This window comes from Herpailurus yagouaroundi, unplaced genomic scaffold (assembly GCF_014898765.1).
Source record: "Herpailurus yagouaroundi ecotype Mexico unplaced genomic scaffold, PumYag 67641, whole genome shotgun sequence".
Lineage (NCBI taxonomy): Eukaryota > Metazoa > Chordata > Mammalia > Carnivora > Felidae > Herpailurus > Herpailurus yagouaroundi.
The window spans coordinates 3,541,289-3,566,434 of record NW_024420442.1 but is presented as its reverse complement, the minus strand read 5'-3'; the positions used below and the strand labels follow the sequence as shown (position 1 = coordinate 3,566,434).

The following is a 25,146-nucleotide window of genomic DNA, read 5'->3' as shown; positions in this document are numbered from 1 at the left end:
ATTTAACTCTTGACTTCGGCTCAAGTCACAATCTCACAGTTCGTGAGACTGAGCTCCATGCTGGGCTCTACGCTAACAGCACGGAGCCTGCTTGGGATTCTCTCTCTCCCCCTCTCTCTCTCAAAATAAATAAACCTTTTTTAAAAATAGACTTTTTTTTTTAAAGTAGGCTCCCTGCCCAATGCAGGGCTTGAACTCATGACCCCAAGAGCAAGCATCGCATGCTCTATCGACTGAGCCAGCCAGGTACCTCTGGCTTTAAAGGAAACCGCCAAGCACCCAACGGGGGCCCTGATCTCAGAATCTAGGAATGACCAAGCAAAAGCACAGAAGCTCTGGGTTTGTGTCTTGGCCAAGTTAATGCTCTTCATCCCTGTTTTCTGAAATTTAATATGAAACTATTGATGTCTGTTGTGAGAAGTAAATGGCCTATCACATACTGAGCCCTTAACCCAGTGGCTGGCAAACAGCTAGGACCCCCAATACATACCAGCTGCGAGGCTTATCCCTTCTCCTCTTCATCTCGGCACAGCCCTGAAGGCTCATCTCCTGCTGGAAAGAAACAGAGCATGAACACTATAGACTGGTCCTGTTACTGAAGTCAGATACCGGGACTGACCGTACTCTCCTTCCCGCAACAGTGTCCCATTCCCCCCTCCACCCCAGGCAGAGTGGAAGCAGGCAGAAATGTTTCGGCTCTACTTTCCATTGGTTGAAGATGGTTACTAAGCAGCACGCACAAACTCTCCTTCTGGGAACTCTGGGGAACACAGGCTGAAAGATTTCTTCCGGGGCTTCTGTAGCAGCTCCCAGCAAACATGTGGTCAATCAGGTATCAGGGACTGTTAGGAGAGCGGTGCTGCACAGCAAGGCCCTGCGGTGCATCCCCTCCCGCCACCCCGCTGACCACCCGGACCGAGACTTTCCCACAGTCCTGACAGTTCCCGCCCGCTCTGCCCAGCTAGCCTGTTGTTAGGAAGGCAAAGGGACAAAGGAACTAGGAAAGGTCACGAAAAGGGAAACTCCAGGTGACGATAAAATCCCAGAATTCTCATGATAAAGCACTGCTTTCCGTGAAGTTCTACAGCAGCACTTTCAACAATGGCCAAATTATGGAAAGAGCCTAAATGTCCATCAACTGATGAATGGATAAAGAAATTGTGGTTTAGGAAACCAATTTCACAATAAATTTCATATATTAAAAAAAATTGTGGTTTATATATACAATGGAATACTACTTGGCAATGAGAAAGAATGAAATATGGCCTTAGGTAGCAACGTGGATGGAACTGGAGAGTGTTATGCTAAGTGAAATAAGTCATACAGAGAAAGACGGATACCATATCACTCTTATGTGGATCCTGAGAAATTTAACAGAAGACCATGGGGGAGGGGAAGGAAAAAAAAAAGGTTACAGAGGGAGGGAGCCAAAACATAAAAGACTCTTAAAAACTGAGAACAAGGGGCCCCTGGGTGGCTCAGTCGGTTGAGCGACCGACTTCGGCTCAGGTCATGATCTCACGGTTTGTGAGTTCGAACCCCGCATCGGGCTCTGTGCTGACCGCTCAGAGCCTGGAGCCTGCTTTGGATTCTGTGTCTCCCTCTCTCTCTGCCCCTCCCCCACTCATGCTCTGTTTCTCTCTGTCTCAGAAATAAACATTAAAAAAATTTTTAAAAAAACCTGAGAACAAACTGAGGGTTGGGGGGGGGGGGGGGGGGGGGAAGGGTGGGTGCTGGGCATGGAGGAGGGCACCTGTTGGGATGAGCAGTGGGTGTTGTATGGAAACCAATCTGACAATAAATCTCATATTGAAAAAAATAAAAATAAAAATAAAAAAATAAAGAGGATCTTTCAGTGGATAACGGTCCCACCTCATTTGCTTGGTGCTAGAAGTCACGGACTTGGCTCCAAGCCAACTCACTGTACCAACAGCCAAGTCACAGAGCGACCAAGCAAACAAGTGGGCCATTCTTTGAAGGATCGACTTACCGTATGACTAATTCACCAAAGCTTGCCAAATTTGCCAATGAGCCAAAAATTTTGTTTTCTTTCAGTTTCGCTGAAGTATGCTCAAACATAAAAATCGCACATATTTGAAGCATACGTTTTGACGAGTTTGGACATACGCACACACCGCAATGTTGCTTTTATTTTTATATTTTAAAAATATTCATTTTTGAGACAGAGAGGGCCCATGAGTAAGAGAGGGGCGGAGGGAGGGGGAGACAGAGAATCCCAGGCAGACCCATGCCCAGTGCAGAGCCCAACTGGGAGCTCAATCTCACGACCTGGGGATCCCGACCTGAGCTGAAATCGAGCATCAGACGCTCAGCCAACTGCGCCACCCAGGCGCCCCTGCCATGTGGTTTTTAAACAAAGTCTATTGCCATTTTGTTTGGGCAAATGGGCATGACAAAGGGCTGTGGAGAACCAGTTCTGGAAGGTTTTGTGCCTCCAGACATGTCCTCTCTCCCCGTTCTTTAGTCTCTTCTCAGTCTGGGATGAGCAGCCTGGCAAGACTGTTCTACCCTCAGCAGATGACCGTCTCCTCCACCCTCAACTAACAGCTGCAGCAACAGGAACGTAGCTGAGGGGTGAGGGCTTTCCCACCGTGTCCTTTCTTCTGTGTGTGTGTGTGTGTGTGTGTGTGTGTGTGTGTGTGTAGAGATCAAACTTTCCCATGTCTCTCCTTTTCCTTTGTTTTAATCTTTTTCTTTTTAAAGTTTCTTCATTTTTGAGAGAAACAGAGACAGCATGAGCGGGGGAGGGACAGAAGATCCGAAGCAGGTTCTGTGCTGCTGACACAGAGCCTGACATGGGGCTCGAACTCACAAAACCGTGAGATCATGACCTCAGCTGAAACTGAGAGTCGGACACTTAATAGACTGAGCCACCCAGGCGTCCCTTTATATGTATAAAGATATAAATTATCTTTATATCTTCTTATAAAGATAATAATCCTATTGGATCAGGACTCCATCCTTTGACCTCTTTTAACCTAAATTAACTCCTTGTAGGCCTTATATCCAAATACAGACCAATTGAGGGTTAGGGCTTGCTGTGTCCCCTTTATCCTCTTTATTTATTAAAAAAAAATTTTTTTTACATGTTTCTTTACTTTTGAGAGAGAAACAGAGTGTGAGTGGGGAGGAACAGAGTGAAAGGGAGACACAGAATCAGAAGCAGGCTCCAGGCTCTGAGCTGCCAGCACAGAGCCCGACGCGGGGCTCGAACTCACAGACCATGAGATCATGACCTGAGCCGTAGTCGGACGCTTAATCGACTGAGCCACCCACACGCCCCAGCTGTGTCCCCTTTAAATTCGTATTTTGAAGCCCTTATCCCCAATGTGATGATATTTGAAGATGGAGCCTTTGGGAATTAGGTTTAATGAAGACATAAGGGTGGGGTGCCCACCCTCATGATGTGATTAGTGCCCTTAAGAAAGAGATACCAGAAAGCTCAAGCTCTCTCTCCCTCCGCCCCTCCCCCCACCCCTGCACCCTGTGTGGCCACGCAAGCAGACGGCCACCTACAAGCCACGAGACAGCATTCACCAGAAGCTGATCACGCTCGCACCTTGATCACAGACTTGCAGACTCCAGCAGTGTGAGAAATACATTTCTACTGTTTAAAGCCACCCAGTCTGTGGTGTGTTGTGGCGGCCCTAGATGACAAGTAAGACAAGGCCTCAACATCTGAATTTGGGGAAAACACGATCCAGTCCACAGCGCACACGTGAACTAACAGCAAGTGATTCAAGGTGGTTGAAAGTCTGGTTGAAAAGTCTTTGGATGCTCTGAAAATCTAACGAGTCTGATCCCGAGAGTGGGAAAATGTGAGTGCAACTTCAAGCTTCCCCAACCCCCCGGGTTTTTTTTTTTTCCCTTTTTTTTAACCTTTTCTGAGCATCTCCTGAAACCCAAGAGCTTTAGGGATGCTAGCGGAAGGACAAAAATGGGTGAGCAGGAGTGGACGGAGTGATACCAACTCTATTTTGGTATGCAAAATAGAAAGGAACTTACTTTCAGAAACAGAAGCAACTTATTTTCAGAAAGCTGTCTTCTAAGTTCCAGACGTCAGAAAGAAAGGGACCAAGACCAGGCCTCCTAACCTTTACTGGCCTCACAGAAAGAAGGTTAAAGGCAGAGCGAAACGAGGTCAGTGTAAAGAGGAGCTTCTGGACAACTTTCACTTAGCTACTGAGCGGTACAAAGAGAGTTGAACCCCACTGCTAAGGAGAGATGAGGGGCCACTGAGAGATTTTAGGAGTACTGGCAGAACACGTAAGATTGAGGTGTTATTTGCAAAAGGATCCATCGCAGATATGCTCTTGGACGGGTAGATTAGATCAGCGGATATGTAACATATGACAATTTGCTCCAAGTAATTTTCTGATTTTAACACAGTTTCAATTGAAATGGAAAAATAAGTAAGAAAGCAAAAGAACAGTCGAATAAGTGTGCAAGTAGGAGATTCAACATGACCCCATATTTGTCAGAACAAGCTACAAAAACACTAATCGTTTAGACTATTGCTGGCTCAAAGGGGAAATACTTATCAGCAAACAGAGGGGATATACTAGAGTAGCTACTGGCCTACGTGACATTAACGAATGCCAATGTGTATCATAAGATGTTGCGGAAATTTTTTTTTACTTTTGATTTTTTTAATCATTTATTATTAAAAAAAAATTTTATTCCAGTATAGTTAACATACGGTGTTACGTTAGTTTCACGTGTACAATACAGTGATTCAACAATTCTACACATTACTCAGTGCTCATCATACGCATACTCTCAATCCCCTTCACCCGTTTGGCCCATCCCCCATCCCCTTCCCTCTTATAACCATCTCTTTGTTCTCTATAGTTAAGGATCTGTGTTTTGGTTTGTCTCTTTTTTTCTTTGTTCATTTGGTTTCTTATATTACACATATGAGTGAAATCCTATGATATCTGTCTTTCTCTGATTGACTTATTTCACTTAGCATAATACCTTCTGGTTCTATCCACGTTGTCACATGTGGCAAGATTTCATTATATTTTATGGCTGAATAATACTCCATTGTGTGTGTGTGTCACACACTCACACACAAAACATCTCCTTTTTTTACATGAAAAAAATTTTTAAGCTTATTTATTTATCTTGAGATAGAGCACGAGTGGGGAAGGGGCAGAGAGAAGGAGGGAGAGAATCCCAAGCAGGGGATTCGATGAGGGGCTCAATCTCAGGAACCACAAGATCGTGACCTGAGCTACAATCAAGAGTTGGTCGCTCAAACGACTGAGCCACCCAGGCGCCCCTTGTCTTGCTTTTTAGTGTATAAGACTTCTAAACTGCAGTGATATTGTGTGTCCACAGACTGACTACCATTCACTCAGGAAAGGGAGATGGCCTTCTCTTTTTTTAAAAAAAATTAATTTCCATCTTCCTTATTGTATGATGTTTATCTTATATGTTCCCTTACATTCTAAGACAGACAATAAATAGATGGGTCGAAGATTTGGAAAGAAAAAAGAGCAGCTTGAAGCATAGAAAAGGGAATGGGTTTTTTTTAATTTTTAAAAATTTTTTTAAAATTTATTTTTGGGAGAGACACAGAGAGAGAGCACAAGCGGGAGAGGAGCAGAGAGAGAGGGAGACACAGAATCCAAAGCGGGCTCCAGGCTCTGAGCTGTCGGCACAGAGCTCCACATGGGGCTTGAACTCACGAACAGCAAGATCATGACCTGAGCCAAAGTTGGATGCTTAACCGACTGAGCCACTCAGGGGCCCCAAAGGGACTCTGTTTAAATGATGCAAATAGAAGAACAAAAGAAAAATCTCTAGCACATGCCCAATGGTTTCTTCCGCTAAATTTTTATCCACAAATATTGCATGGTTATGCAGGCATACCTCATTTCATTGCACTTTGCAGTTGTGTGTGTGTGTGTGTGTGTGTGTGTGTGTGTGTGTTCTTAACAAATTAAAGGTTTATGGCAACCTTGTGTTGATCAAGTCTACTGGCACCGTTTTTCCAACAGCATTTGTTCACTTTGTGTCTCTGTGTCACATTTTGGTAATTCCCACAATCCTTCAAACCTTTTTATTATTATTATATCTGTTATGGTGATCTATGATTAGTGATTATGACTTGCTGAAAGCTCAGATCATGGTCAGCAGTTTTTAGCCATAAAGTATTTTTTAATTAAGATATGTACATTTTTTAGACATGACGTTACTGCACAGTTAATAGACTACAGTATAGACTACATATAACTTTTATATGCACTGGGAAGCCACAAAATTAATTTGACTTGCTTCATTGTGATATTTGCTTCATTGCAGTGGTCTGGAACTGAACCCACGCTACCTCCAAGGTATGCCTGTATATTTAAAGTATATCCTTAATTCAACAGAATGCCCCAGAAATAGGTTTACTCTGGCTAATGTTCTAAAGAACAGGAAATAAACAAGAAAACCATGTTGTCACTTATCTTCTCATTTTCTATTGAAGAGATACGTGAAAATATGCATGCAGCCATTTTCTTCTCAAACGGAGTCCAGTGGCCTGAGCGGAACGTACGATGAGTATATTCCACTGTACCCCTTGTCAGCTGTGTGATCTGGACAAATGATTAACCTCTCCCTGTCTTTGTTTTCTCATCTGCAAAACAGCAAATACTCCTAACTCACGCATATTGCTCAGCGCAGTGCTTGGCTCTCATCGCTGCTCGTTTTTTACTCCATGTAAAGCACCACCCTAGCTTCGGTGAGGAAACAAGCAGGACACCCGATCCGAAAATTCAAGTGTTCGCGGTGCAGGCAGGGAACCTCAGAACGCCACCCACAAAACCGTTCTCGGTGGGAAGCCGAAGTCACAGCTGCTGTCTCTCAATGAGTGATCCACGCTTCGGGCCCACAGGCTGGGGCAGGGGGAGACAACTGGCCAGGTGAGGTTGAGAAAGAAGAAAGAAGAAGGAGGTGAGTGAAAGGAGACAGAAAATGCGAAGAGGAAACGAGGCAAGACCCAAATGCTGAAGCCCCATGAGGAAGGGGTTGGGATGGGAACATCGCAAGCAAAGGCAGAGGGTCAGAAATGAGTCCAGCGCGTTGAGATCAAACTTCACTGCCATGATTGTAGTTGAAAAAGATACGGGTTATGAGGCTGAATGTGTGCTGACCCCCGGGACTGCCTCTAAGCAGATGCATAAAACACAACACAACGCAAACAGCGGCTTAAAAAAGAAAAAGACTCAGCAAAGTAAAAGTGATTTTTGTGGCTATTTGCCTTTTCCTGCAATACGTACATGATCCTGATGAACCGAAGTTCTCCTCTAATGTGATTCTAGCGAACTGAGGTATCGCTGTACAATATCACAAGGCTACCAGTTATGAGAGGGAATAAGCCAGTTTGTGTATGGTGCCTGAAAGTATCGGGAGGGTATGAACAGAGTTATTCAAAGCATCATTTTCACTTTGCCTACGGAGTGAGTCTTTCCCATGTTTCACAAGGTGAAGAAAAGCACGGTGAGGTGAATGGACCATGACTTACGGACTTGGCTGTGGTTGCTGCTCTGGGATAGCAACTCAGGGACTATGGAGATGACCTCCTCATCCCTTCCCATCCCACACGTCGACCAGGGTTCACAGCTGGTAGCTAGCCTCCTTGCTTCCAGTTCAGAACGAATGAACACCGAACACTCCCTTGAGTGGAGACTTCAGCAAAGTTTTGAGGCTATAGAATCTACCCACCTAACAATTTGGCCATGGTGAGAGTCCAATGTCTAAGTTTTTATATCAAAATTTTTTTAATGTTTTGAGAGAGAGAGAGAGAGAGGGCGAGAGAGAGGGGAAGAGAGAGAGAGAAGCAGAGAGAGAGGGAGATACAGAACTCGAAGCAGGCTCCAGGTTCCAAGCTGTCAGCAGAGAGCCTAACACGGGGCTCGAACCCACGAACCAAAAGATCATGACCTGAGCTGAAGCCTGACGCTCAACCGACTGAGCCACCCAGGCGCCCGAAGTTTTATATTATTAAATACCAAAAGAACCAATTTAGCCTCTATTTACAATATTTCTGTCTGACTCCCTCTTGGAGATGAGATTTTGACGTGGCTCCATGGAACTCGTGAGACATCCTTGGGAATTTCTCCTGATTAGGTGAAGAAATAGAACCATCTTTTGTGTTTCTTGGGGTGTTAGGGTTGAGGACCTAGGCCAGGGAAAATCACACTGTAAAACCTCCTCTGAGGGGAGTCTGGGGGGCTCAGTCGGTTGAGCGTCCGACTTTGGCTCAGGTCATGATCTCCTGGTTTGTGAGTTCAAGCCCCACCTTGGGCTCTCAGCCCTGTTCTCCTCTCTCTGCCCCTCCCCTGCTCGCATTCTCTCTGAAAAATAAACATTTTTAAAAAACCCCAACTTCCTCTCAGTCCTGACTTTCCTTCATTCTTCATAAATATTTTAATCCAACCGAAACCTCTTACTTAGGATGACCAGTTGAGTACCCTATTGCCTGGCTTTGTGATGGGAACTGTGGAAGGAGATGTTAGGGGCCAATTTACATATTAATCTGAATTTACACACGGATCGACAGATTTACATATGAATCTGTTTCCTATCGCAGGTTTTCTTTCGTAAAGCCCAGCAGGCTAGAGCTACCCACTTGTGCCCCACTGGCTTCCTCCCGGGGGTGGTACCCACCTGTCAGCCCCCACTTACCACCTTTGTTCCCACACCCCAAGGGAAGGTCTGGGCTCGGCCATTGCCATGGGTTTCTTTCTGCCCTAGGTCTCACAACCTTCTTTTCAACTTCGGAGTTCAAAACATCCCTTGTTTCGTTCTCTTTGGCCCCCCCTTATTCAAGGGGTACCAGACAGAGACTCCTCCTTGTTCTCTGCCTTATCTCTATTATTTTCCCCAGACAAAGATTCTTGGCCTTGAAAGAGAAAATTATGATCCAACTCTGCCGTTCTCATAAGGGCCCTAATTCTGTCTGGGGGCTGTGCTTTGGAGGGAGACAAGGACACCAATTATGCCATCTATGCCGGAATCTGAAATCTCTTGTTATCTCTTTGTGTAACCTGACCGAACTTGCTTTCAGAAGGAGTGCTTTGTTTTTCTGGAGTCTAAAATATTGGTAGAACAGTTTCCAAGCCATGGGCCTGTTGTTCTCAGAATGTTAATTCACTCTAAGTGCATAGCTGGTTGTTGCTCAAGTGCGGTACTGCCCGTTGATAGGCACATATTTGTAAGAAGATTGGGAGGAATGAAGAGTTGTAATGGAATCACACTTGGCCTTTTGGAAGAAGAGTCTAAATTGCAACACTCTGTCAAGGCCTGCAAAAACACCCTTGAGAAGGTTGTTTACGTTTCTGAGAGGCAAACCGGTCTAGTGCCAGGGTTTGGGGAGGGGCCTTGTGTCTTCAACCCTTTAAGTAAAAGAGTTCTGGGCAGGATGGTGTGGGAAGTGCTTAGGGTATGAACCCGGCTGGTGTGTGTTGCCCATAAGTGAATGATCTCGGACACAGAAAGGAGGACAAGGCCCTCCCCCCCCCCCCCACCCCAGAGGCCAGCCTTCTCTGGGTAGAGCTCTCGGGGCTCCCTCGAACAGGCTGCTCCACTGCTCTGGGCCTGCAGTCCTCATCTGACCAATGAAGGGACCGGCCCGGCCCCCTGAAGTGCGGGGTAAAGGACAGGGTCCAGAGCACATCACCGCAACAACTCATTTCAAGGGAATTCAAATGTACCGCTGGCCAAATACCCACTACGAGTTGTGTCACAGGTCATCATCAGGGCCAGACCCCCAGAAGACAGGCCTATAATATCTGCAAAAGCTCTGTGTGGGGGGGGTGGGGGGGTAGATAGCATCTGTTAAGTTTCTTCGAGAAATTCATGCTGTAGAGTTTGGAAATCGAAGATAAATTCTTTCTTTTCACCTTTTTTTTTTCCTTATGGCTCATCTCCCCTCCAGGACTCAACTGAGGACGAGGTAAATCCAGACAAGGAGAAGAGGCAACTCACCAAACTTTAAGATGCCCTCTCACAACCCCCAGCCCCTGGTGCACGTACACCTTCCCCCACACCAGTACACTAAATGCCTTCAGAAGAGGTTGCTCACTTCTTTTTCTTAAGGAAAAATGGCCCAGGGCTGAGGCTTAGAGCAGAGCCCAGTCTCCCTCTGAAGGAAAGAGCTCTGGGTAGGGCGGAGGGTGTAGGCACCAAGCAGCTGCATCTGAGATAGCTGCACTGTCTGCATCTGGGACTGGGGCTCAGGGGAGGGCATGGCCACTTGCGAGGCTGGCCTCCAGAATGCCTTCTGCATGCCCTCTTTTACAGGCCATTTCTTTGCTGCAGTCCTGGGTTCCCTCGCCTGTAAAGTGAAAGGAATAAGCTTGATACCCCCAAAAGTCCTCTCCAGTGCTAAGGCAACACCTCCTCCAGGAAGGACTCCCTAGTCAACACAGACAAGATGGGGCAGTAAAGTGTGGGTTCATCCCCTTAGATGACTATCGCCCAGCAGACATATTTACCTTGAGGGCAGGAAACATGCCTGGTTCATCTTTGTGACCAGCAAGCCCAGCCAGAGGATGGGCACAGAGCAGGGGTCTCTAACAATGTGTGGGATATGTAAATGAGAAGCAGTCTAGGTAAGTAATTTTGACCAACCCTCTAGCAGACCTCTGCTATTCTTTTCCAACCTCTCCATTCACGGAACCAGCCAGCGGCTAAGAACGTGGAATTTGTCATCAGATGACCCTGAGCTCAAATCACGGCCCCGCTGTCGTGTCACCTTGACAGGTCGTCTAGAGCAGCTGATGTGCATGTCCTACCACACCTCCTCGGCCATATGCGCTTGGCCCAAAGTCCAACTGCCTCATGTTTCTTCCGTGGTCCAAAGCCCCTCTGCCTGTGTGGGGAGGGCTGGCAACACTGGGGAACAGATGCTCCCAGGAACAGCCCCCAACCGATGACCATGGGGAGTTGGTGTATACATGCCCCGCCTGATGCAGTTAGACAGCACTCCAAGTGCTCAAAAAACCCACAAAACTGCCAACAGGAATCCTACATCCAGCAAAGCAATCTTTCAGAAATTAAGGCAAAGATCTTCCCACTTAAACAAAAATGGAGAGAATTAGTTGCTTTCAGACTGAGTGTCCTTGGGGCATAATGGCCTCTCGGGTTCTCGGTGCACTGCTCTCTGCAATGAGAAGAAATGTCTGAAGAACTGGCTGTGATGTCCCCAAGACTGGGGGAGCACGAGGGTGAGGCAAGAGATTGCTAGAACTTTATGAATTCAGGCAGTTACTGCCTCTTTCTGCAACTCAATATACTACTTGCGAAATGAGAGTGTTTGTCCTCTGTAAGGATTTCAGACCCAAGGTGCTCAGGAGCCTTATGGGAAGAAAAGGAATCCTGAGCCTTTCCTAAGACTACTGGAAGATAGTAACGGAGTACTTACGACGTGCCAGGCACTGTTTAAGTACTGAGCGCTGTCAGCTAGGAGGGAGACAGAGATTCAACAAGACTGCAAACAACCAAACACGGTGGGGGTGAGGGCTTTTGGCTCAGGGGCTCAGAGAGGGCTTTACAGGAGGTGGCATCTAAGCAGGGTTATTAGGCTGTGAAGAAGGCATCCATACAGAGACCTGTAGAAAGAGCATTCCAGGCAGAGAGAACAGCCAGTGAAAAGGACCCAAGGTGGCAATGAACTTGGTGTGTATTTGTTTGTTTGTTTACTTATTTACTTGAGAGAGAGAGAGAGAGAGAGCGAGCATGAGCGAGGAAGAGAGGCAGAAGGAGGGAGGGAGGAAGGGGGACAGAGGGAGAAGGAGAGAGTAGGGGAGAGAGGGGAGGGGGAGAGGGAAAGGGAGAGGGAGAGGGAGAGGGAGAGGGAGAGGGAGAGGGAGAGAGACAGAGAGACAGAGAGACACAGAGAGAGAGAGAGAGAGAGAGAGAGAATCTTAAGCAGGTTCCACACTAAGCACAGACCTCAACACAGGGCTCAATCCCACAACCCTGGGATCATGACCTGAGTCAAAATCAAGAGTCAGATATTTAACCAACTGAGTCACCCAGGCACCCCGAGCCTGGTGTGTTTTGAAGGCCCACGTGACCAGAACCCAAGGGAGCAGGGAGCAGGAGCAAAAGAGGCTGGAAGTAAAGGCAGAACTGGTCTATAGGGAGTTGTTTGATCCTTGACCCCCCAATCCCAGAAATCTAAATGGTAATCAGCTCATTTACTTGTCTGTACTGGGGACTAGGCAATCCAGGAGGGTAGGGCCTGGCTGGTCTCACCGTTGCTGTACCCCCAGCGTCTAGCACAGTACCTGGCATACGATAGATATGCAAACAATGCCTGATGAATAAATAAATGGATGAATGAGTTAATGCATGAATCTAGCTATGTCCTTAACTCACAGTTTGACCTTGGCCAAGTGTATTTTCCTATCTGGACTTCAATTTTACTACCTCTACGATGCCTTGCAATGCCTGTTGAGTATTAATTCTCTAAAATCCGAACCTTCCCATTAATGGGATGGCTGGCATGGAGAAGGCCCTCTTTGAAACTGGCTCATTCCTCTGCCCCACAGACCGCCAGGAAAGCACCCAGATCACTTCCTCCGGGCATGATGCAAACACGTGTGCGCTTAAGTGGGGCAGTCAGCAGCTACCTGGTATCCCACAGGCTTTGACCACTATGCAGGGCCTCCCGGGAAGTGCTCCATATACTCACCTCTCCCCATTTCCTCCCTTTTCTTTTCCCTCTGTGCTCAACCCTGTGAAACCTATTTGCTCAGATGAGCATCACGCTCCAACCACAGCCCCTGAGACTCTGGCGGCTCAAGGCACAAGGTACAAGGAACCCACTATCTGCTGTGCTGGGCAGGTGGCAGCCCCTGGAAGGGGAGCACAAGAGTCCCAACCCAGGCTCCTGACTCCTGCAGTGACTGGCCACCGTCAGACCGTGTCCTGCCCCATCTGATTCTCCAGGCCCTACAGGTCCCCGGCCCAACCCACTGGCTTCCAATTCAGGGAATGGCCACCTCTGCCTCCAGGGTAGGGGTGCTGGCTTGGAGGAGGAGGGCACTGAGTGGAGGCAGAGGTAGAGGAGGAAGAACAGCGAAGACGAGTCAGCATGTGTTCAGTGTGCACCTTGGCTTCCCAGCCTCTATGGATGGAGAAGCAGAAGGATGCCCAGGTCCTGGGCTGCTGGGATACGAGACGAGGACCAACTAGGGGGCGCTGTGTGGGATGGAAAGGAATCCAGACCCAGGGAGCGCCCAGCCTGGCAGCCGGTGTGAGAAATGAAGTCATGGAGAATTCAGAAGTTTAGTTTCCTCCCCAGCAGCCATCCTTGTGGAGGGCCGACTAACCACCAGGATGGAAGCACCCAGTAGGAGCTTTATAAGGCAGGTCTATTTCCAGCCCGAGGGATCTCCGCAAACAGATCCTGGAGAGGCGAGCCATAGGAGTATGAGGCATATGGATGGAGTCTGCGCACAAAACCAGCTCCATTACTTGAAAACGTGCAGCCTGAAGCACCTTACTGAACCTTTTCTTTTTAAAATTGAAGTATGGTTGACACATGATATTTTATTAGCTTTAGATGTACAACATGGTGATTTGGCATTTATACACATTACAAAATGTTCACGGTAAGTATAGTTACCATCTGTCACCATACAAAGTTATTACAGTATGATTAACTATAGTCCCCATGCCGTACTGGTCATCCCCATGACATTTCTTTTATAACTGGAAGTTTGTACCTCTTTTTTTTTAAGTTTATTTATTTTGAGAGAGAGAGAGCAGGAACAGGGGAGGGGGAGAGAGAGAGAGAAAGAATCTCAAGCAGGCTCTGTGCTCTCAGCCCTGATGTGGGGCTCCAAATCACAAACCGTGAGATTAAGAGTCAGAGGCTTAACTGACTGAGCCCTGGAATTTTGTACCTCTTAATCCCTTTTACCCCATCCATCCATCCCCCTGCAACCTCCTCTCTGGCAACCACTGGTTTGTTCTCAGTATTTATGGGTCTGTTTCTGTTTTTTTTTTAATTGTGTTTGAAATCACTTCTATCTTCTTAAATTTAATGAACCTTGTTTTGTGGCCTAAAATATGAACTATCCTGGAAAATGTTCAAAGTGTACTTGAAAAGAATGTGTATTCTCTTCTTTGGGATGGAATGTTCTGTATGTATCTGTTAAGCCTACCTGGTCTTATTTGTCCTTTGAAGCCACTGTTTACTTACTGATTTTCTGTCTGGATGCTCTATTCATTGATGTAAGTGGGGCATTAAAGTTCCCTACTATTATTGTCAATTATCCCTTTATATCTGTTAATATTTGTTTTATACATTTAGGTACTCCTGTGTTGGGTGCATAGAGGGGTACAACTGCTACTCCAGCTTTTTTGTTTGTTTCCATTTTCATGAAATATCTTTTTCCACCCCTTCACTTTCTTTACGTGTCTTTAGGTCTGAAGTGAGTTACTTGTACGCAGCATATAGATGGGTCTTGTTTTTTTCTATCCATTCAGTCACCCTATGTCTTTTGATTGGAACATGTAGTCTGTTTACATTTAAAGTGATTATTTTTTTAAATGTTGATTTGTTTTTGAGGGAGAGACAGAGAGCGCGTGAGCAACGGAAGCGCAGAGAGAGAGGGAGACAGAGGATCCAAAGCTCCACGCTGACAGCAAGGAGCCCGCAAAGAGCCTGACGCGGGGCTCAAACTCACCAACCACGAGATCATGACTTGAGCCGAGGTCGGACACTTAACTGACTGGGCCACCCCAGGTGCCTCACATTCAAAGTCGTTATTGCTAAGTATGTACTTATAGTGACTTTGTTGTTTTCTGGTTATCTTCTGGTACTTCCATTTTCCTTTCTTGCTCTCTTCCCTTGTGGTGGGGTGACTTTCTTTAGTGTTATGCTTGGATTCCTTTATTTTTCTGTGTATCTATTATAGGTTCGTGGTTTCCGGTTACATGAGGTTCATCTATAACATTCCATGCATACAGCAGTCTGTATGAAGTTGATTGTCACTTAAGTCAACACGTTCTAAAAGCCCTGCATTTTTACACCCCCCTCCGTTTTCTGTAAATGATGTCATACTTCCCACCATTTTATCTCATGTATCCCTTAACTAATATTTTTTGTAAATCTTATTTGCAGTAAATAAGGAGATCATGGGGAAGAACTTCCAAAGCCATGACTCCTATTTTTTGATTTATTTTCGTAGATAGAATTGATTCTCCTACTTTTGTGCTTTAACCTTCATACTAGCTTTGTAAGTGACCGATCTACTTTACTACCTTACCACGTTTGTTTTTGCCACTGCAATCTTTTCCTTTCATAATTTTCTTACTTCTAGTTATAACCTTTTCTACTTAAACAAGTCCTTTTTTTTTTTCAACGTTTATTTTTGGGACAGAGAGAGACAGAGCATGAATGGGGGAGGGGCAGAGAGAGAGGGAGACACAGAATCGGAAACAGGCTCCAGGCTCTGAGCCATCAGCCCAGAGCCTGACGCGGGGCTCGAACTCACGGACCGCGAGATCGTGACCTGGCTGAAGTCGGACGCTTAACCGACTGCGCCACCCAGGCGCCCCAAACAAGTCCTCTTAACATTTCTTGTAAGACCGGCTGAGTGGTGATGAACTCTGCTAACTTTTGTTTGCCTGGGACTCTCCTTCAATTCTGAATGATGACCTTGCTGGGCAGTGTATTCTGGGTGGTAAGCTTTTCCTTTCAGCACTTTGCAGTCAAATGCTCTTCCCCTGACCTATACCCACCTCCTTTCAGCACTCTGACTATATCATGCCGCTCCCTTCTGGCCTGCAAAGTTTCTGCTAAACATCAGCTTATGGTCTTATGGGTATTGTCTTGTATGCAACTAATTCTTTTTCTTTTGCTGCTTTTAAGATTCTCTCACCAGCTTTAATTTCTGATTTTTTAAAAGTTTATTTATTTATTTTGAGATAGAGAGAGCTCGAGTGGAGGAGGGGCAGAGACAGAGAAAGAGGGGGAGAATCCCAAGCAGGTTCCGTGTGGTCAGTGCACAGAGCCCAACACAGGGCTTGAACCCATGAAACCATGAGATGATGATCCAAGCTAAAATCAAGAGTTGGATGCTTAATCGACAGAGCCACCCAAGTGCCCCTAATTTTTGACATTTAACTATTATGTGGCTTGGTGTGGACTCAATATATTTTAAAGAATTAAAATCATACAAAGTATGTCTCAGATCACAATGGCATGGAAATGGAAATTAAAAACAAAGAAATTTGGGCAAAGCAAAAATATGTGAAAATTAAAGTACACTGTAAATAACCAATGGATCAAAGAAAAAAATCACAATGGAAATGAGATTAATTCTGAGATGAAATTTTAATAGAGTAATTTGAGATGAATGAAAATGACAACAAAACATACCAAAACATTAAATGCAGCTAAAGCAGTATTTAGAGAGAAATTTACAGCTCTAAATGTCCACATCAGAAAAGAAGAAAGATGGCAAATCAACAATCTATTTTTTAATTTTTTTAAGTTTACTTATTTTGAGAGAAAGACAGAGAGAGCACGTGGGGGAGGGGCAGAGAGAGAGGGAGAGGGAGAATCCCAAGCAGGCCGTGTGCTGCCCGTGCAGAGCCCAACGCGGAACTCAAACTCACAAACTGAATCACCCAGGCACCCCAAATTAACAATCTTCTTAAGAAACTAGAATAAAAAGAGCAAACTCAACCCAAAGAAAGCAGAAAAGGAAATATGGGTTAGAGCAGAAATTAATGAAATAAAAATTTAAAAATAGAGAAAACCAATAAAACCCAAAGTTGGTTCTTTGAAAATATCAACAAAATTGACATTTAGTTAGACCGAGGGGGAGAAAAAAAAGAGTGCACGCGAGAGAAAACAGAAGTTACTAAAATCAGAAGCAAATAATGGAAGATTACTAATAATTTTATAAAAATAAGAAATAATTATAACGGAATAGTATGGACAACTGTATTAGATAACTAAGCCAACAAATTAGATAACTGAGATGAAATGAACAAATTCCTAGAATGACACAAACTAGTGACACTGACTCAAGAAGAGTATCTGAAAGACCTATAAGAAGTTAAGTGAGTGGGGTGCCTGGGTGGCTTAGTAGGTTGAGCATCCAACTCTTTATTTAGACTCAGGTCGTGATCCCAGGGTCGTGGGATCAAGCCCTGCGTCAGGCTCCACGTGGAGCCTGCTTGAGATTCTCCTTCTCTCTCCCTCTCCCCCACTCATGTGCTCTCTCTTTCTCCTAAAACACACACACACACACACACACACACACACACACACACAAAGTAAAGAGAGTGATGGGGGGCCTAGCTGGCTCAGTCCAGAGAGCATTTGACTCTTGATCTCAGGGTTGTGAGTTCAAGCCTCAAGCCCCATGTTGGGTGTAGAGATTACTTAAAAAAAAAATTTTTTTAAAGAAAGAAAGGAAAAAGAAGACAGTCAATTAAATGAATTAATAACAAAGAAAACTTCAATAATGAAAAGCCCAGAACCAGGTTGATCAATACCAAATCTTCATAAATTCTACCATAAAATAGAAAGGAGGGTACACATTCCAACTCATTCTATGAGGACAGTATTACCTCAATACCAAACCCAGACCAAGATATCTAAAGTAAAGAACTCTACAAACCAATATATCTTATTAATATAGATACAAAAATCCTCATCAAAATGCTGACATGTTGAATCCACCAATATATAAAAAGGGTTGTACACCATGACCAAGTAGGAATTTATCCCAGTAGTAATATAAGGTTAATAACACAAGGTTACTAATGTATTATGTAATGCAAGGTTAGTTTAGCATCTGAAAATTAATGTAATACAGCAAATCAATAGAAAAATGCATAAAAACCACATAATTTTCTTCAGTAGATGCAGAAAAAGCATTTGGCAGAATTCAGCAGCCCTTCATAGTAAAAACATACAACAAACTAGGAATAAAAAAAAGGATTTCCTTGGGGTGCCTGGCTGGCTCAGTTGGAAGAACATGCGACTCTTGATCTCAGGTTTGTGAGTTTGAGCCCCATTGTTGGCTTGGGTGTGGATATTTCTTAAAAAAAAAAAAAGAATCTCTTCAACATGTTAAAGGGCATCTACCAAATCCCACAACGAACATCAAACTTACTGGTGAATGACTGAATGCTTATCCAATAAGACCAAAACGAAGACAAGGACGCTCACTCTTGTCACTTCTTTTCAACAGTGTGATGGAGATTGACAAGAAAGAAGTAAATGGGGTAAGAAAAGAAGTAAAAAGCATCCAGGTGGGAAAGGAAGAAGTAAAACTATCTCTACTTGCAGATGACATTATTTTCTAATTTCCTTTGTATTTTCTAATTTGACCCATTGTTTGTTTAAGTATGTGTTTTTTATTTTCCACACAGTAGTGGCCAAGGGTAGGCCACCCCAAGATGTGCCTCTTCGGCAGGAAGGTTATTTTGTGCTGAAAATAATCAAGACCCAAAAGACTCAGGAAGAAAATCTGACCTTCCCCCTAACTGCCTAAAAAAATTTAGAGGATTCCTTCAGAAAGAGAGAATAACCAATACAGACAACTACATTCTATGACAGACAGGGAGGAACCTAGCAAGACCTGTTTGATCAAAGTTCTCTCTGTGACCCATTATTTCTAGATGGTCCAACAAACATTTGTTCGCCAAACATTTACTCTTTTTCATCTTCCTGTGAATTGCTTTCCTTCACTTTCAAGTTCCAGACCCCATCCCCTTCTCCTTAGTTCTGGATGACACATTTACCTCATTTTGCCTGACTATCTGGAATTTCATGTCTGTGTGGATTCCCTGTATGTTTGTAATTAAATTTGATTTTGTCCTTTTTTTTATTAAAATTTTTTTTAACATTTATTTATTTTCGAGACACAGAGAGAGAGAGACACACACACACAGAGCACGAGTGGGGGAGGGGCAGAGAGAGAGAGGGAGACACAGAATCCAAAGCAGGCTCCAGGCTCTGAGCTGTTAGCACAGAGTCCGACTTGGGGCCCGAACTCATGGACTGTGAGATCATAAACTGAAGTCAGATGCTTAACCAACTGAGCCACCCATTTTTTCCTGTTAATATGTCTCATGTCAATTTAATTGTTAGACCAACCAGAAGACCCATGAAGGGTAGAGTAAATTTTACCCTTGGCAGGATAAGCTTCCACTGGATATTTGCTCCCAAAATTCCGCAGCTTAGAGATCTTGGGCAACTGATATACGGCCGGCAGAAGGTAAGATTTCTTACCACGTCAGCCTCCTGGAATCTCCATCTGTGGAGTCCAGTGAAGCAAGAGTGATGATATATATATATATATATATATATATATATATATATATATATATATATTTAGGTTAGCAGGAAAACATATTTGTGGGGCTTAGGGACTCTACATTTGGTAGAGTATTGATCCATTTCTTCCCAGATGATGGTCTTGGTTTTTCTTTCCCTTTGTCTGTTGTGTCATTTGTCTTAAGGAGGAAAAACCACAGGGTAAGAATGCAGGCATAGACCCTAATAAGCCTGCCATTTGAGGCAGGCTCACAGACCAGTGAGTGCACATTTCTCTTTAGACAAACTCTGCTGTGGGTTAATGTGCACATGAAGCAAAGGCTGTTGCTAACAGACATCTTGAGAGTCAAAGCCGCATAATTAGTGGCGTGGGTAAAGCACGTAAAAGATGTTAGAGTGCTTCCCATCCAACTCAAAGACTCCGATATTGGGAAGGGGGAGCTGGAGTCTGGCGCCTTAGAACATTCTGCCATCCTGACACTGTGAAAGACTCCTATATTAGGATAAATTAACCATGGAATGGGTTAGATTGACACTAGGTCACCCACCAACCTCAAGGAAATTTCCATGCAATGAGGTACACCATAAAACACAATCCCCAAGGCTTCAGCACATCCCTCTGAAGTTATTAGCTTGGCTCTGAAAGACCCAAGGCTTAGCTAAAACTATTATGTGTGTATGAGAAAAAACAGGAGGTTTTCCTTTCATTTTTTTCTATCTTCTGAGAGCTTGGCTTTATGACCAGTGAGAATATTCTCTCTCTGGTCTCTACCAACTGGAAAATGCATGTACCAGTATGTATCCGGCAGACAGCTGAAATGGCTGTAGATCTGAATTTAGGGAAATCTTTAAAAAAGAAAAAAGTGGGTGAACTTCTGCTTGGCAAGTCACCCTTTTCTACTCAAAAGGGGGTCAAATATGTGATTCCTTGTGTTTTGGAATAGCTGATTAAAAACATGGCACCTTATGCAGCCACTATGGAAAACAGTATGGAGGTTCCTCAAAAAATTAAAAATAGGGGCACCTGGGTGGCTCAGTCGGTTAAGCCTCTGACTTCGGCTCAGATCATGATCTTGTGGTTCACGAGTTCGAGCCCCGTGTCAGACTCTGTGCTGACAGCTCAGAGCCTGGAGCTTGCTTTGGATTCTGTGTCTCCCTCTCTCTCTGCCCCTCCCCCACTCACACTCTGTCTCTCTCTCTCAAAAATAAACAAACATTAAAAAAATTAAAAATAGGGGCGCCTGGGTGGCTCAGTCGGTTAAGCATCCGACTTCGGCTCAGGTTATGATCTCATGGTCCATGAGTTCGAGCACTGCGTTAGGCTCTGTGCTGTTAGTTCAGAGCCTGGAGCCTGCTTCAGATTCTGTCTCCCTCTCTCTCTGTCCCTCCCCCCACTCACGTTCTGTCTCTCAAAAAATGAATAAACATAAAAAAACATTTTTTTAATTAAAAATAGAAATACCCTATGATCCAGTAATCGTACCATTGAGTATTTACCCAAAGAATACGAGAACACTAATTCAACAGGATATATGTATCCTTACGTTTACTGCAGCATTATTTACAAGAGCCAAATTATGGAAGCAGCCCCAGAAATGTGGTATGTATGCACAATGGAATATTATTCATTCATAAAGAAGAATGAAAAAAGCTTGCCATTTGCAACAACATGGATGGAGCTAGAGAGTATAATGCTAAGCAAAATAAGCCCGTCAGTGAAAGACAAATACAACAGGATCTTACTCATACGTGGAATTTAAGAAATAAAACAAAGTAACAAAGGGAAAAATTGAGACAAACCCAAAAAACAGACTCTTAACTATAGAGAACAAACTGATGGTTGCCAGAGGGGAGGGGAAGGGGGTGATGGGTGAAACAGGTGAAGCAGATTAAGAGTATACTCATCTTTTTTTTTTTAATTTTTTTTTCAACGTTTATTTATTTTTTGGGGGACAGAGAGAGACAGAGCATGAACGGGGGAGGGGCAGAGAGAGAGGGAGACACAGCATCGGAAACAGGCTCCAGGCTCCGAGCCATCAGCCCAGAGCCTGACGCGGGGCTCGAACTCACGGACCGCGAGATCGTGACCTGGCTGAAGTCGGACGCTTAACCGACTGCGCCACCCAGGCGCCCCAAGAGTATATTCATCTTGATGAGCAATGAATAATATATAAAATTGTTGAATCGCTAGATTGTACACCTGAAACTAATACAACACTGTATGTTAACTATACTGGAATTAAAAATAAAAATAAATAAATAATAAATTTTAACTACAAATTAATCAAAAAACAGGCTTCCTTATAGTTCTTGCCCAACTGTGCCAGATCTCAGGGGAGTTTGTCATAAGCGGTCCCAGCCCATAAGGAACCTCTGTTATTTCAACCTTCCTTGCTTGTTAGTACTGGAAAAGTCCCATTCCATTAGCACCTGCCCAGTGTCATCGATTAGTAGCTCTGTGACTGTAAGCATCTCACATTCCAGTGGGATACCAGAGATACTGTTTTCAATACAAGATCCTTACCACCTGTACAACGAGGGTTTTTGCTTTCTTACCCTAACGTGGGGAAGTGAACTTTCTGCACCTTGTTTGGGCTGTATTTTTTTTTTACACTGCCTTTGGGTATTCCTCTTACATCCCTTGTTGAGCCATAAAAAGGCTTTTTTGGTTTAAGTCACTATTAAGATTAATAGATCCTACTTGTCAATGGCCAGACAATGGATCCTTGACATTGATTATATCTGAAAGAAAAAAAATAAGGGCGTTTGGGTGGCTCAGTCGGTCAAGCCTCCGACTTTGGCTCAGGTCATGATTTCTCTGTCTGTGAGTTCGAGCCTCGCGTCGGGTTCTGTGCTGACAGCTCAGAGCCTGGAGCCTGCTTCAGATTCTGTGTCTCCCTCTCTCTCTGCCCCTCTCCTGCTTGTGCTCTGTCTCCCTCTCTCAAAAATAAATAAACATTAAAAAAAATAATTTAAAAAAATTTTAAAAGAAAAATTACAGAGAACTCTCAATTGTCTTATTAGTAGAACAGCTGGCCTTCGGGGCTCCCTTGACAAGATGAAAGAATAGAGATTAGACCTAGAATAAAAATTAATGTCTACATCCAACGTAAATTCCCATTGTTAAAATCCAGCCCCATCTTCCTATTTTAACTTCACTTCCCCTGCAAAATTTAGACAGCCACCAGCCTAAAGTCAAGACCCAAAGTATACAGGTTGCTCCTGTAAATGCTAAAAGCCAGGAAATGAATTCAACAAAAGCACTGGAGACTAGCAGCAAGGCTCACTTAGCTCCTATTTCCAGGGCTCTGTAGTCTTGGCTCGGCCAGCTTCAGGCATTCCTACGCAAACAATATCCTTTACAGATGCACCCTAGGCCCCCACCGAAAAAAAATTTCAGGTCCCCTGGAAGGCAGCAGACCTTTTAAATTATAAAGCCCTTTAACCTCCACTTTGAGAAGATTCTACCAAATTTCGAGAGGAATTAGCTTAGTGGCCATTCACAACCCCCCACCCCACCCCATCATAGCGGAACAGAATTTCTCTTAGGCCAGCCTACAAATGATGAGCTAAAGGTCAATATTCAGGGGCTAATAGAGGCCGAAGCTGAATTGCATACTCAAAAGGTTTTTGTTAACATGCTTTATACAGATATCACGAAGGCATAAATCTCTTAATTCCCATTTTAGTTAAAAATCTCCCAGATGGGAGCAACTTTAGTTAAAGAAGTAGGTCAATGCCCTAGAGAGTCAGTCTGTAATCCAGTTCTTTGGGGGAATGAGAGACAACGGTCTTTCTCTTGCAAATCTGTACAAAACGGGAAATGCAACTCTTGAAACAAAACCCAAAACCTAGCCTATTCCTTTCAAAATACTTCTAGATAATATAAAGATACTATATTAGAATATTAGAACAAAAACTGTTCAGTACTTATGAAAAAAGAACGAAAATATTAAATAGCAATTACCTTGAAACTCTCAGAAGAGAATTTGCATTTTTTTCTCTGTCCCTTGAAATTATAGGTCTTATTATGATTTTGAAATGTAAACACAACCCAGAATCACCTGAGACTGAAGAATACGGGGAAGAGAGAGGCCTTTTAAAAATAAAAGTTTTTTTATTTTTTTTATTTAAAAAAATTTTTTTTTAACATTTATTTATTTTTGAGACAGAGAGAGACAGAGCATGAACGGGGGAGGGGCAGAGAGAGAGGGAGACACAGAATCGGAAGCAGGCTCCAGGCTCTGAGCCATCAGCCCAGAGCCTGACGCGGGGCTCGAACTCACGGACCGCGAGATCGTGACCTGAGCCGAAGTCGGACGCTCAACCGACTGAGCCACCCAGGCGCCCCTAAAACTGTTAAAAAGGGCTCTTGGGCCCACATTCTAGCACCTCTGATAACAGGCAAATATGCTCCCCCCAAAAACTCCACCTTGGAGAAAACATGGATACTTTCTGTGCCTCTGTGATGTAAATTTCCTACCCCCATCTTCTCTAGGACCCAAGAGCCATTCTTTCAAATGCAAACTTAAGGCAGAAGTTTTTCGGCAGAAATAGAGAGATATTTGGAAATTGGGCCTAGAACGTCCTCTCCAAAGATACTGATGTGGTTTGAAGTGTTGGGGTTGGGAATCAACAGCCAAAAAGAATTCTTGACATGTCTTTGGTGCAAAAAGGTGGTTTTATTAAAGCACGGGGACAGGACCCATGGGCAGAAAAAGCTGCGCTGAGGTTGTGAAGAGTGACTGATTATATACCTTCAGTTTGGGGGGGGGTCAGGGACAGCATAAGTCTCTAATGTATTTTGGAGACAGTTTCCAGGACCTTGAGAGGCTAGGTGCTGTTAGGAAAAGGTCATGTATCTGTCACTGTTTACTAAAAACTCAGTCATGAGACCCTTCAGATGTGTATCAAGGGCCATAAGCTTGGAGTATGATTGCTAACATATACCTTGGGGGTGGGTAGAGATAAAGGAAGTTTCCAAGGGAGTTTTTATATGTTAAAGTCGACATACAGGATCCTGGAGGTGAGGATAATGTTAAACTACGATTCCCTTTTGCCCCTAGCAAAAGGGAGCAACTGAGGCAGCTGAGCTCCCAGGGGAAGGTCACTCTGCCTGTCTCAAGGACTTGTCAGTGGGCTAGAAGTTGTAAGGGAAATTAATTTTTTTCTTCTGCCTTTGTTTCCCACATCAATACTAGTACAAACAAAAGCTATATAAGATCCTTGTATGTCTATTTATGTTGTCTGTCTATACACACACACACACAAATGATGTGAATGTGAAATATCTTTCTACCACCCCATGGCATTGCTAAAATTAATTTGTAAAAGAACTCCATTTGGGGCGTTGGGTGGCTCAGTCAGTTACATCTAACTTCAGCTCAGGTCATGATCTCACAGTTCTCGAGTTCGAGCCCCACATCAGGCTCTGGAGCCTGCTTCAGATTCTCTGTGCCCCCCCCCTCTGCCCCACCCCCCTCACACTCACAGGTGCACGCAAGCTCTCTCTCTTTCTCTCTCTCAAAAATGAACATTATAGAAAAACTATTTAATTGGTTTTTAGAAAATTAAATGTTTATATAAATTTAGTATTCATAAAAACTCCCAACAATAAAATAAAAACATAATCCAAATGAATTTCAGGTTCATGTGATCTTGGAAAATATTCAGTACTAAAGCTAATTTAATGTTGTTGGTTTAATTAAAAGAGACATATCTTTAGAGTTATTAGCATTAAATATAAAACTTTTATTCTGCCTGAGTTTACTTAAAGGCAAATAAATTCAAGTTATCTCTGTTGCAAAATTTGTCAG

At 44.0% G+C, this 25,146-nt stretch overlaps 1 long non-coding RNA gene across 2 annotated transcripts in view; it reads right to left on the bottom strand.

Annotated features, from left to right (window-relative positions):
- LOC121025456 (uncharacterized) overlaps nt 1–25,146 on the bottom strand; it is a 68,893-nt gene that overhangs the window by 20,058 nt on the left and 23,689 nt on the right. Inside the window, exon 2 of one of the 2 annotated variants that reach the window (XR_005788048.1) lies at nt 491–552. This is a non-coding gene — a long non-coding RNA (uncharacterized LOC121025456). The remainder of the gene's footprint in view (nt 1–490; nt 553–25,146) is intronic. The other variant, XR_005788049.1, reaches the window with a different exon arrangement.